The 12,762-nt window shown below is 45.7% G+C and overlaps 1 protein-coding gene across 2 annotated transcripts in view; it reads left to right on the forward strand.

The window, feature by feature from the left end:
- LOC126458430 (2-hydroxyacyl-CoA lyase 1) overlaps positions 1-12,762 on the forward strand; it is a 129,830-nt gene that overhangs the window by 78,651 nt on the left and 38,417 nt on the right. The window lies entirely within an intron of this gene.

Here is a 12,762-nt window from a genome sequence, read left to right on the forward strand (position 1 = left end):
ATTTTATCCTCAAAAGTTTTGAACAAATCTAAAAATGTGTGTGTAACACAGGTACACCTATTGAGAGTTTCAAGTACCATTTTGTAAACTCGGGATGATTCTGTTCTACCTCAGAAGCCAAAGTGACTCATTAGGTAGCTTGTGTTTATTCAGGTAATTCATTAGTCTGTTTTTGGTGTATATTATAATTTTTTTAAATGGTGAGAGTAGGGAAACTGGCTTTTAGGTTTTCATTACTTTCCTTCTGTCTGTCTGTCTGTCTGTGTGTGTGTGTGTGTGTGTGTGTGTGTGTGTGTTTTGGGTGCTCGGGTAAAATACCTGAACTATAATACTCATTTATTATATTTGTTGTCTGTACACTTTCAGAACCGAGATTGGCACTACTTCTAGTCCTGCTTACTTCTTATTTTTTAATTTTCATATTGCTTCCCTGATTTCATGCCCCATTGTGGGGTACTGCATCATTTTGCTGGCTTCACAATGCATGATGATTACTTCACCTGTTTGAGAGAAATTTTGTTGCAGATTCTCTGTAATACCTGAAAAAGATACATTTACAAATTTTCTAGTTCTTATGAGTTTTCTATTAATTGACTTCCATCTTTACATTTGTATGTTAATGAACTTGTGCCTGCTTTTTCTTGTTTCATGTTGTAAGATGTCCCACACAACTTTACTTTTATTGTCAAGTTTATGTATTATTTTGTCATTAAATAATATGTTTGCAGCAAACAGTGCCCTATAACTGTGATGATAATTGAGGAACTCTTGGTTTGCATAATGTGTTTTTTTTTTAAAGAACTTAGTTTTTTAAGAGTTCCAGAGGACTTTCTAATGCACACTGTTATCCATTTAATTTCCTTAGCTGCTGCTGCCTTTAGTAGCCACTTCTGGGAATGTCTCATTTTGTCTACATTGTTTTTTGCCTACACTTCATTCCAGGTTTGATTTGTCAGTGGCCCTGAAAACGCATTTCTCTTAGGTTTGTAGAATATCCCTCTGCGCGCCTACAGTTTTGTCGATATATAAGATAATCTTAGCTTTGGGAATTGAGGCTCCGTCAAGGATTTCAGTTAACTCATGAAAAAAGGGGTTCACTTTGCAACTAGTTGAGCAGTACACATCAAATGCTTAAATTTTTATGAATGTTAAGTTTTGTTAGTTCAGTGACTGACATTATGAAATGTTTAACTATGGTAATTCCAGTGATATCTTGCTGATCTTTAAAATGTGTCCCATTTCTGAAACACATATTTGATACCCCATTCTTTATTGTAGTTTTACAGTAGCAGCTTGCCCTTTCGTATGATGGCAGCACTACACCGGTGTTCTGTAATGTGTATCACTACATTGTTCTCCCCCAGGAGGCTTGCCACTCTTTGGCAGGTTTGTGCTTGGCTACCATGGGGCCTCAGCCTTTGCAGCATTTTTTCCCTTCTGTGCTGCATGTCTATCCTCTTGCTGTTCTTTTTTCCCTCCCTTGGGGAACATGTCTGGGGTATTATTGGGAATGTTCTGTATTCTATCGCTGACAAGCGAACAGTCACTTTCGTTTTACGGTCCCTTTTCCTTTCTGTTTTTCCCTCCTCCTCTCGTTCCTCCACTTCAGTGTTTGAGGATCCTCTTTTTCTTCTTCTTCCTCCCTGTGCACTCCTGAAGGCTGGCCTGTGCATCTGACACGTAACAGGTGACTGGGTAATGCGTAATTCTCATCCCCGGGTCGACATGTAGGGTTTTCACATACCCGCTGGTACAGGCCAGGCCCAGGGAGGGGTGATTGCCTGGGCAGTAACCTTCATAAATTGTTGATTGGTCCCTCTGTCAAGTGTGTGGGCAGTGTGACCTGAGGTGTCAACAATCACCTAAGGCAGGTGGGCCCCCTTGTGAAGGGGGCCCCCAGTTGGAAGGAGCATGCCATCAGAGACACTGGCAATCGTGGGGGATTTCCTTGAGATGAGTCAATCATCTTCCTACTTAACATCTACAAAACATAAATGTAATGGGGCTAATGATTCAAAGACCCTTCCCACTGCACCACGGTTCCTTGTGGTCTCATGTACTGAAGACTGTCAATCCTTCGCCACGGTAAATCTGTTTATTATTCAGAAGGTGTAGATGCAATTGCCGGCCCTGTGAAATCCTGCTCTTTTACAGAATGGCGCTGTGCTTTTGGAGATGGCTTCTGATTCTCAAGCAAAATAACTACTTGTTGCCTCGCTTCTCCACAGTTACCCTGTTCATGTCGAGGCCCATAGAACTTTGAATTCTTCCCATGGTGTAATTTACACAAGGCTGCTTTACAGTCTAACTGAGGCTGAAATTCAGTCTTACCTCTCTGATCAAGGTGTCAATGCAGTCCATCATGTAATGGAATAAAGTAGATTCCTTCTTAGTGCCCACCCGTACTCTCTTTCTCACCTTTTATAGAGTGGTGCTTCTGCCCAAGCTCAAAGCAGGCTGTAAAATTATCACCATCCAGCCGTACATTCTGAACCTGATGCACCGCTACCAATGTCATCGTTTCAACCACACAAGAATGTCTTGTCGACACCCAACCACATGTGTCACCTGTGGTAGGGATGCACACGAGGGTGATTGTCCGCCTCCTTCTCCCTGCTGTATCAACTGCAATGGCGGCCGTGCTGCCTCCTCTTGGGATTGTCCAGTGTATCTTGATGAGTGAACTGTTCAAGAGATCCAGGTAAAGGAAAAAGATGCAGAAAAAGGTGCTTTATCCAGTCCCTCGTAAGTTACTGGCTAGTCGCAAACCCTGCATTCTTCTGTCTGGTACCTATAGTTCTGTTCTTGTTACCCCTCACTCCATGAAGGACATGGCCACACATACATGCGACCTCCAATTCAGCTCTGAGGTTGTGAAATTGACCAGTGTCAAGGTAGCATCACCATCCCCCCGTCCAGCTGTGCAACAATCAAACTCACACCTCAAGGGGCGAAGCCACTAGCTACACAACCAGTAGGCCAGAAAGGACAGAAGGAGTACTCCCTTGAAGACTTCTTCCGTCCCTCCAGCCAAACAACACCCAAGTCTTCATCTAACTGAAAAGGCTCGAAGTAGTCCACCAAAGGCAAGCGGTCTTCTCCTTTGCCATCTCGATGATTCTTTTCAATGGTGTTGCCATGTGGTACCTTAGCCCGGCCAGCTCTGTGTTGCAGGTGCACACCAACAACTATTTTTCAGTGTTGGACTCCACAGACCAACCACACAAGTAAGCTGATGCTTCTGTGGATTCCATGGAGCAGGATCCTCCTGCTTCTGTGTCCTGTACTAGCGCCTTTTCCCCAGCTATCACTCAGCAGCTGCCAAGGTGACACTCCTACATCTCTTAATTATCATGACTCTCCTCCAATGTAATATTGTGGTCTTTGGCCGTATAAAGAGGATTCATGGCTGCCTTTAGCGTCGCAGTGTCCCCTTGTACTCTGCCTTCAGGAAATGAAACTGCACCCTAATGACCACTTTGAGCTTTCACATTTCTTACCGATTCGTTTTGATCTTCCCTGAGGTCGGCATTCCGTCTCATGGGGGTGTGATGCTGCTCATCCGGGATGATATTCATAGTCAGCCCATCTCCCTGACTACCAATCTCAAAGCTGTTGCAGTTTGCCTTTTCCTTCCCCACCTGACTTTTTCCCTCTGTACCACATGTGTGTCCCTTCATCATTCAGTGTCACCAGGGCAGACTTCCTTCAACTTACTGGGGAACTACCTCCACCCTTTTTGCTACTAGGAGACTTTAATGCACATCATCCCCTTTGGGGTTCTCCCAGGACCTGTCAGAGAGGTGCGCTCTTGGATGACCTTCTTAACCAACTTAACTTCTGCTGCCTTAACACTGGATCATCTGCTTTCCTTTCCACCTCCTTGCACAACTATTCCCATTTGGATCTCTCCTTGTGCACTACGCAGCTTGTCACTCATCTTCAGTGGTCCATTCTGACACCTTCTCAAGCGACCATTTCCCGAGTGCTATCTGTTTGCTGACTCCTACCCCTGCCTAAATGGCAGCTTCCTAAGCCTGACAGGCAGTTTTACCAATCCCTGGCAACCTTTGAAGAACGAGATTTCCCCAGTTGTGATGACCAGGTGGAATATCTCACAAACATTATCCTTACTGCTGCAGAATGTTCCATTCCCCGCACTTCCTCTTTATCACATTGTGTCCCAGGCCCTTGGTGGATTGAGGCATGCCGCCGCTCTTCACATTTTTAACTGCCATATAAACAGATGCATGCAAAGTGTCGTCTCATTCTTCGGGATTGCAAAAGAGCTAGCTGTATTTCGTGCACTAGTTCTTTTAACAGTTGCTCACCTTCCTCTGTCATGTGGGCCAACCTCTGACAGCTCTCTGGAACCAAGATCCATTCCCCAATTTCTGGCCTGACAATAGCTGATGATGTCACTGTGGACCCTATTGCTGTCTCCAACACCTTGGACCGCCATTTTGCGGAAGTTTCGAACTCTTCCCACTAACACCCTGCCTTCCTCCATTGGAAGTGAGTGGAGGAGGCCCAGGCAATACCCTTCTCTTCTCCAAATCTTGAGTGCTACAATGCCACCTACGCTATGAGGGAGCTAGATCATGCTCTCAGTTCATCCCGATCCTCCTCTCCACGGCCAGACGCCATCCACATTCATATCTTGCAGCACCTTTCTCTTGCAGGGAAGCACTTTTTCTGCTTAACACGTACAGTCGCATCTGGACAGAGGGCACATTTCCTGTATGCTAGCGTGAAGCCACTGTCATATCCATACCTAAACCTTATAAGGACAAAAACCTTCCTTCTAGCTACTGCCCCATCTCTCTTACTGGCTGCGTTTGCAAGGTGATGGAACGTATCATTTGTGCCCAGCTGGTGTGGTGGCTTGAATGCACAGTGTGGATTTTGAGTGTGACGTTCTGCGGTTGACCATCTCGTTACTTTGTCAACCCATGTCATGAATGGTTTTCTGCAGAATTCCCTGTTTTTCGATTTGGAGAATGCCTATGACACCTGCTGCAGAACTGGTATCCTCCGTACTCTTTATATGTGGGGCTTCCGTGGGTACCTGCTGTTTTCTTCGGGCATTTTTACAAGACTGAGTTTTCAAGGTGCATGTGGGTTCTGCCTTGTCGGACACCTTTATTCAGGAAAATGGTGTGCCTCAGGGTTCCATCCTGAGTGTTGTCCTCTTTGCTATCACCATTAAGCCTATAATGACCTGTCTCCTGCCGGGCATCTCTGGCTCTCTCTTTGTTAACAATTTTGCCATCTATTGCAGTTCTCCATGGACATGTCTCACTGAGCAGCATCTTCAGCGCTGTCTTGATCGTCTTTACCCCTGTAGCACCGACAATGGCTTTTGCTTTTCCACTGCCGAAACCATCTGTATGAATTTCTGGCAGTGAAATTGGTTTCTCCCACCATCTTTACGTCTTGGGCCTGTTGCTCTTCCATTTGTAGAAACTACAGAATTCCTGTGGCTCATGCTTGATAGGAAACACTCTGTCTTCCCATGTGTCTTATATGGCAGCCCGCTGTACGTGGTACCCCACTGTCCTATGTGTCTGCCTGGGGTGCAGATCGAACCACCCTCCTCCGTTTGTACCAGTCATTGTATCTTTGAAAGTAGACTATGGGTGCTTTGTTTATGCATCTGCACATCCGTCTCTCTAATGCTGTCTCAACACTGTCCACCATCGTGGCACTGGCCACTAGTGCCTATTACACTAGCCCGGTTGAGAGTCTGTATGTTGAAGCTGCTGAACTATCGTTGTCATACCGCCGTGACTTTCTCCTAAGAGGTATGCATGCTGTTTGTATGCCATGTGTGACCACTCATCCTATGCCTCCTTCTTCGATGATTCCTTTTATCACCAGTATGGGGCGCTCCTCTCTTCTCTGTTACATCCTGGAGTCCGCTTTTGGCACTTGCTTCGGCACCTTAACTTCACACTACCTGAAACTTTCTGGTGGGTGTGAACCCTTCACCACCTTCGCTTCGTGAAGCAGCCCATGTTAACCTTGACCTTCACCTGCTTCCTAAGGACACTACTCCAGCCTCACTCTATCGCCTTCAGTTTTACGACATTCATAAGGAACTTCGTGATAGTGTCTTTGTGTACACTGATGGCTCTCGGGCTGACCATGCTGTTGGGTGTGCCTTCGTCATTGGCACCCGTGTCTTTCAATATTGGCTTCCAGCACACTCCTCAGTATTTACAGCCGAACTCTTTGCTCTGCATCAGGCCACGGAGTACATCCGGCGACACAGCCTATTCAATTGTGTCCTCTGCTCACACACACTTAGTGCCCTTCAAAGTCTGTGTGCACTGTACACTGCCTGTCCCTTAGAGAAGTGGGTCCAGGAAAACTGTCACTTGCTCACTCTTGGTGGAGCCATTATCATGTTTCTATGGGTTCCTCGTCATGTCGGGCTGCCAGGAAATGAGGCTGCTAATGCTGCTGCCAAGGCTTCAGTTCTTGTACTGCAGCCCACAAGTACCTATATTCCCTCCAATGATCTCTGCGTTGCCGTCTGTCAGGAGGTGGTGTCCCTTTGGCATCGCCAATAGTACTCCCTCCACACAAATAAGCTTCAGCTTATTAAGCCTTTCCCAGCACCTTGGACGACCTCATCTCGGTTCTCCCGCCGGGAGAAGATTATTTTAACTCAGCTGCATATTGGGCACTGCCTTTTTAACTATTGTCATTTGCTAAGTGGCGCTACCCCTCCACTCTGTACATATTGCACTAAAATTTTGACTGTCCGCCACTTCCTGATGGACTGCCCTATTTTTAACCATTTATGTTCCAGCTTGGGTTTGCCGTCTGATATATCAGTTGTTGTTCTAAATGATTAATGGAAAATCTCATATAAAGATGTGAAACAAATACTAACAAAGAGATAGAGGAGCTGGCCAGTACTTACCTCAGCTCAGTACAGCCGATAGATACACAAAAAACAGAACTGAAAATTTACATTCCTAGCTTTCGGAACAAATGTTCCTTCATCAGGGAGGAGAGAGGGAAAAGAAAGGGAAGAAGGGAAAGAAGATTCAGTTACTCACAACCCAGGTTATGAAGCAACAGGGAAGGGAAAACAGGGAGGGTAGCAAGGATGGAGGCATGGTGGTCAGAGGGAAGCCAAAGATATTCTACTGTAAGTACTGTGCCAGCTTCAGACCAAAGAGGATGCATACAGAAGTAAAGAGGTATATAGTATAAAGATAAACACAACTATGTAGGATGAAAAGATGCGTGAATGGCTAAAGAGGAAAGGGAAAGAGGAGAAGACTGAAGAGTAAATGGGAGTGAGGTTGTTTAACGTAGGTTCAGTCCAGGGGTATGGCAGGGTGAAAGGATGTGTTGGAGTGCAAGTTCCCATCTCCGCAGTTCAGAGGGACTGGTGTTGGGTGGGATAAGCCAAATGGCACATACGGTGTAGCAGGTTCCTAGGTCCCTAGAATTATGCTGGAGGGCATGCTCCGCTACTGGGTATTGGACATCTCGTAGGCGGACAGTTCATCTGTGTCCGTTCATGCGCTCAGCCAGTTTAGTTGTTGCCATACCAATGTAAAAGGCTGTGCAGTGCAGGCATGTCAGTTGATAAATGACATGTGTAGTTTCACACGTGGCCCTGCCTTGAATTGTGTATGTTTTACCAGTAGCGGGGCTGGAGTAGGTGGTTGTGGGGGGATGCATGGAGCAGGTTTTGCAGCGGGGTCGGTTACAGGGGTAGGAACCGCTGGGTAGAGAAGGTAGTCTGGGAATATTGTAGGGTTTAACAAGGATGTTATGGAGGTTAGGGGGGCGACGAAAGGCAACTCTGGGTTGTGTGGGGAGAATTTTGTCAAGGGATGATCTAATTTCAGGGGTTGACTTGAGAAAGTCATATCCCTGGCGGAGTAATTTGTTGATGTTTTCGAGGCCAGGATAATATTGGGTGACAAGGGGGACGCTTCTGTGTGGTCTGGGGGAAGGAACATTGTTGTTGGACGGGGAGGAATGTATTGCTCGGGAGATCTGTTTGTGGACAAGGTCTGCGGGATAGTTGTGTTCTTTTCCCCTGATCTGGACATACTTGCTTGGTCAGGTCAACTTTTTCTGTATTTTTCTTATTTAATGGTCTTCCTTTGGTATTGAACATTAGCAACACAATTTCTTTCTTTCTCATCCTTCCCTCCATGTTTTATTCCTTCTCATGATTACTATTTTAACTTTAGTTATTTAATTTCCCTACCCACCAGTTACCCACTATGTACCCTAATCCTATACCACATTATTTACATTCATTCTGGAAACATGTATTCACCATAGCCAAACTGCAATCCCACATACTTTTCCTCCGGTCCTGCTTAACCTTTGGAATTACACCTAAAGGACTTACCTTAAAAGTTCCCATCTCTGGGTGCAATTCCTCCTTCCACCAGTCTCTCCTGGACTTCCAGAACCTTCAATCCTTAGCCCTTACCCAACTTGTCCTGAATCTCTACACTACTTCATGTAACCACCACTCTCAACAGCTCATATCTCTCTTCAAAGGCCTCCACCTCTCAAACCCTTGCTTGGAGAACACACTCAGGAACATCATCCTAAAAGCCAGCTGCAAACTTGAGTTCCATGCCACACACCACCTGCAAAAACTATCCACAGTGCTAGTGCAACACCTAAGAAGTGGGGTCCCTCTCCCTATCCCTCACAAACACCAACCACAACAGAACCTTCAACAAACCCCCCTCATAGCCAACAAACCTAGCCTAGCCAACCTACTCAATCTCCCCATCCCAGCACATACCCCACACAGACCAAATCTCAACTATAACCACAGTCAAATGCCACATATCACCAGTCCCAATTCAGTTCTAAACCTCTCATCCAGATCCCTCTCTCCTCCAGAGACATCTGTTCTATCAAAAGGCTTAACCTTTAGCCCCATGCCTAAATTCAACCACACTGCCCTGGTTAAAGATCTCCTCTCATTCACCCGGAACCTCAACTGGAAATATCACTTCACTACCCAAACACAGCCCCCAAATACTAGACCCAGTGTTCAACCCTGTCTAGAACAGTTCCGACTGCCTTCTCAAAGGGATCCTCCTCCCCTCCCCCAAAACCATCCCTTGCAGACATTTCAGGAATTCCTCGCATCCGGTGTTGCCTCCCAGTCCTCCTTGAAGAACATCCCGACAACCCCCAACATCAACCCAGCTGAAGCCCGTGCCATTAAGGAGCTGAAAATAGACTGCTCTATTGTCATCCTCCCGGCGGATAAAGGCTCCACAGCTGTCGTACTTGACCATGTGGAATATGTGGCAGAAGGACTGCGTTAACTCTCCGACACCTCAACCTACAAAGCTGTTACCCAGGATCCCATTCCCTCCATCCAGACTGAGCTGCAGAAAATCCTAAAAATTTAAGGTCCCTCACAAGGCCTCACAATGGCTTCCATAGATTTACTCACTCCACCTGAGCCACGTACACCTACCCCTACCCCTATTACCCAAAATCCACAAAGAGAACCATCCTGGCCGTCCCATTGTAGCAGGCTTCAAAGCCCCAACAGATCGTATCTCAGCTCTGGTAGACCAACACCTCCAACCTATCACCCGCAGACTCCCATCCTACATCAAAGACACAAACCACTTCCTAGAACGCCTCAAATCCATTCCCACTCCTCTCCCACCTGAAACCTTTCTTGTCACCATAGATGCTACATCCCTTTACACAAACATCCCACATACCCATGGTCTCTCTGCCCTTGAGCACTACCTCTCCCAACGCCCACCCGAAGATCTTCCAAAAACCTCGTTCCTTATCACACTTACCAACTTCATCCTCACCCATAATTACTTCACTTTTGAAGGCCAGACCTACAAACAAATCAGGGGAACGGCCATGGGAACCAGGATGGCTCCGTCCTATGCCAACCTCTTCATGGGCCGCATGGAGGAGGCTTTCCTGAAGACCCAACAGCTGCTTCCCCTGGCCTGGTATAGGTTTATAGATGACATCTTTGTGGTCTGGACTCATGGTGAAGAAACACTCCTTAATTTCCTCCATAACCTCAACTCCTTTTCAAATCTGAATTTCACCTGGTCCTCCTCCAAAACCCAAGCCACCTTCCTGGATGTTGACCTTCATCTTGTTGAAGCTCACATCCACACCTCTGTCCATATCAAACCCACAAACAAACAACAGTACCTTCACTTCGACAGCTGCCACCCATTCCACATCAAACGCTCCCTTCCCTACAGCCTAGGTATTCATGGCAAACGTATCTGCTCCAGTGATGAATCCCTCAACAATTACACCAATAACCTGACCAGTTCTTTCCTCTCCCGCAACTATCCTGCAGACCTTGTCCACAAACAGATCTCCCGAGCAATACATTCCTCCCCGTCCAACAACAATGTTCCTTCCCCCAGACCACACAGAAGCATCCCCCTTGTCACCCAATATTATCCTGGCCTCGAAAACATCAACAAATTACTCTGCCAGGGATATGACTTTCTCAAGTCGACCCCTGAAATTAGATCATCCCTTGACAAAATTCTCCCCACACCACCCAGAGTTGCCTTTCGTCGCCCCCCTAACCTCCGTAACATCCTTGTTAAACCCTACAATATTCCCAGACTACCTTCTCTACCCAGCGGTTCCTACCCCTGTAACCGTCCCCACTGCAAAACCTGCCCCATGCATCCCCCCACAACCACCTACTCCAGCCCCACTACTGGTAAAACATACACAATTCAAGGCAGGGCCACGTGTGAAACTACACATGTCATTTATCAACTGACATGCCTGCACTGCACAGCCTTTTACATTGGTATGACAACAACTAAACTGGCTGAGCGCATGAACGGACACAGATGAACTGTCCGCCTAGGAGATGTCCAATACCCAGTAGCGGAGCATGCCCCCCAGCATAATTCTAGGGACCTAGGAACCTGCTACACCGTATGTGCCATTTGGCTTCTCCCACCCAACACCAGTCCCTCTGAACTGCGGAGATGGGAACTTGCACTCCAACACATCCTTTCATCCCGCCATACCCCTGGACTGAACCTACGTTAAACAACCTCACTCCCATTTACTCTTCAGTCTTCTCCTCTTTCCCTTTCCTCTTTAGCCATTCACGCATCTTTTCATTCTACATAGTTGTGTTTATCTTTATACTATATACCTCTTTACTTCTGTATGCATCCTCTTTGGTTTGAAGCTGGCACAGTACTTACAGTAGAATATCTTTGGCTTTCCTCTGACAACCATGCCTCCATCCTTGCTGCCCTCCCTGTTTTCCCTTCCCTGTTGCTTCATAACCTGGGTTGTAACTGAATCTTCTTTCCCTTCTTCCCTTTCTTTCCCCTCTCTCCTCCCTGATGAAGGAACATTTGTTCAGAAAGCTAGGAATGTAAATTTTCTGTTCTGTTTTTTGTGTATCTATCAGCTGTATTGAGCTGAGGTAAGTACTGGCCAGCCCCTCTATCTCTTTGTTAGTATTTATATCAGTTGTTGTAGCAAATGACGTGCGGGCTGTCGACTGCGTTTTACTTTTTACCCGTTGAAGCAATATGGCAAAGGTCATTTAATTTTTAGTTTTGGACCTCTGTTTTCATGTGGTGTCTTTTTAAGCCCTTTTTCGACGTGCCTGTTTTTAGCTCCCTTCTCTTCTGTCAATTGGAACTGACATATAGTCATTTAACTCCTCTCTATGTTCATGTTCTGTAATTCTGACTTGGGCACGTATGACCCCAGTTGGTGTTTTGCACCCTGAAGCAAAACAAAAACAAAACAAAACTACATTGTTCAAAGACTGTAATTTGACTTCAAGTTGCTATACTTTATTTTCAATAGACTACATGTTTTTGGCGAAGGACTGTTAATTCTTTGTACATTTCTGAGTGTTTTTTCCTTGAGATTTCTTTTTCTTTCATACTACTGGTAAGTGTACTTTCCAGAATGGTACATTCTATCTTTTGTGTGTACCTGTTGTAGAAATCTCTAAACTGATCGAGATACTTTTTAGGAAGAGGACTCTGTTGCATTGTGCCGTAAAAAGGACCATCTGCGATCCCACCCACACCCCATACACGCTTACTAATTAGCTCCACCAAGGGACCGATGACTGTTGCAGTCTGGTCCCTTTAATCCCACAAACCAAACCAAACCTAGCTCCACCAACCTTCCCTTCTCAGATATGTTGAGGTGCAGATCACGCATAATGCACCTTCATCTCCTGAAACTACCAACAAGCACCAGTGCTATTTGCACCCAGTCAGCAGTCACTAGCACCATTCCTAGCTCTGCATTATCTCACAGTACAGCACTGTCAAGGCTAGGCTGATCATGTCACCAGAACAGCTCAGTAGAGCATACATATTTGTTGTTAGTTGAGGAAGCTAGTTACCTCTGGTCACCACTTATGTTATACACCCTTTCTTTCCAGATTTACCTGCCCCAACCACCCTATTGCTATCTCATTATCTTTAGTGAGACATACTAGTACTTTCAGATACTTAATTGCATGTGATTTATGATATTGGTTTACAGTTTGACTTCATCTGTACTTCCCGTTATACACACCAATTTGACCACTCTCATTATTGGGACTGTTGCAGGCATATTTTACTATTACTGCAATTAATAAAGTAGGTGAGACATTTTGAGAATTCTTTCAAGCACATCTTGGTAACCACACTAGATGTGACATATCTCACCAATGAGTATTCATTCTTTAACATACTTGTTACCCTGCATATA

Source organism: Schistocerca serialis, chromosome 2 (assembly GCF_023864345.2).
Source record: "Schistocerca serialis cubense isolate TAMUIC-IGC-003099 chromosome 2, iqSchSeri2.2, whole genome shotgun sequence".
NCBI lineage: Eukaryota > Metazoa > Arthropoda > Insecta > Orthoptera > Acrididae > Schistocerca > Schistocerca serialis.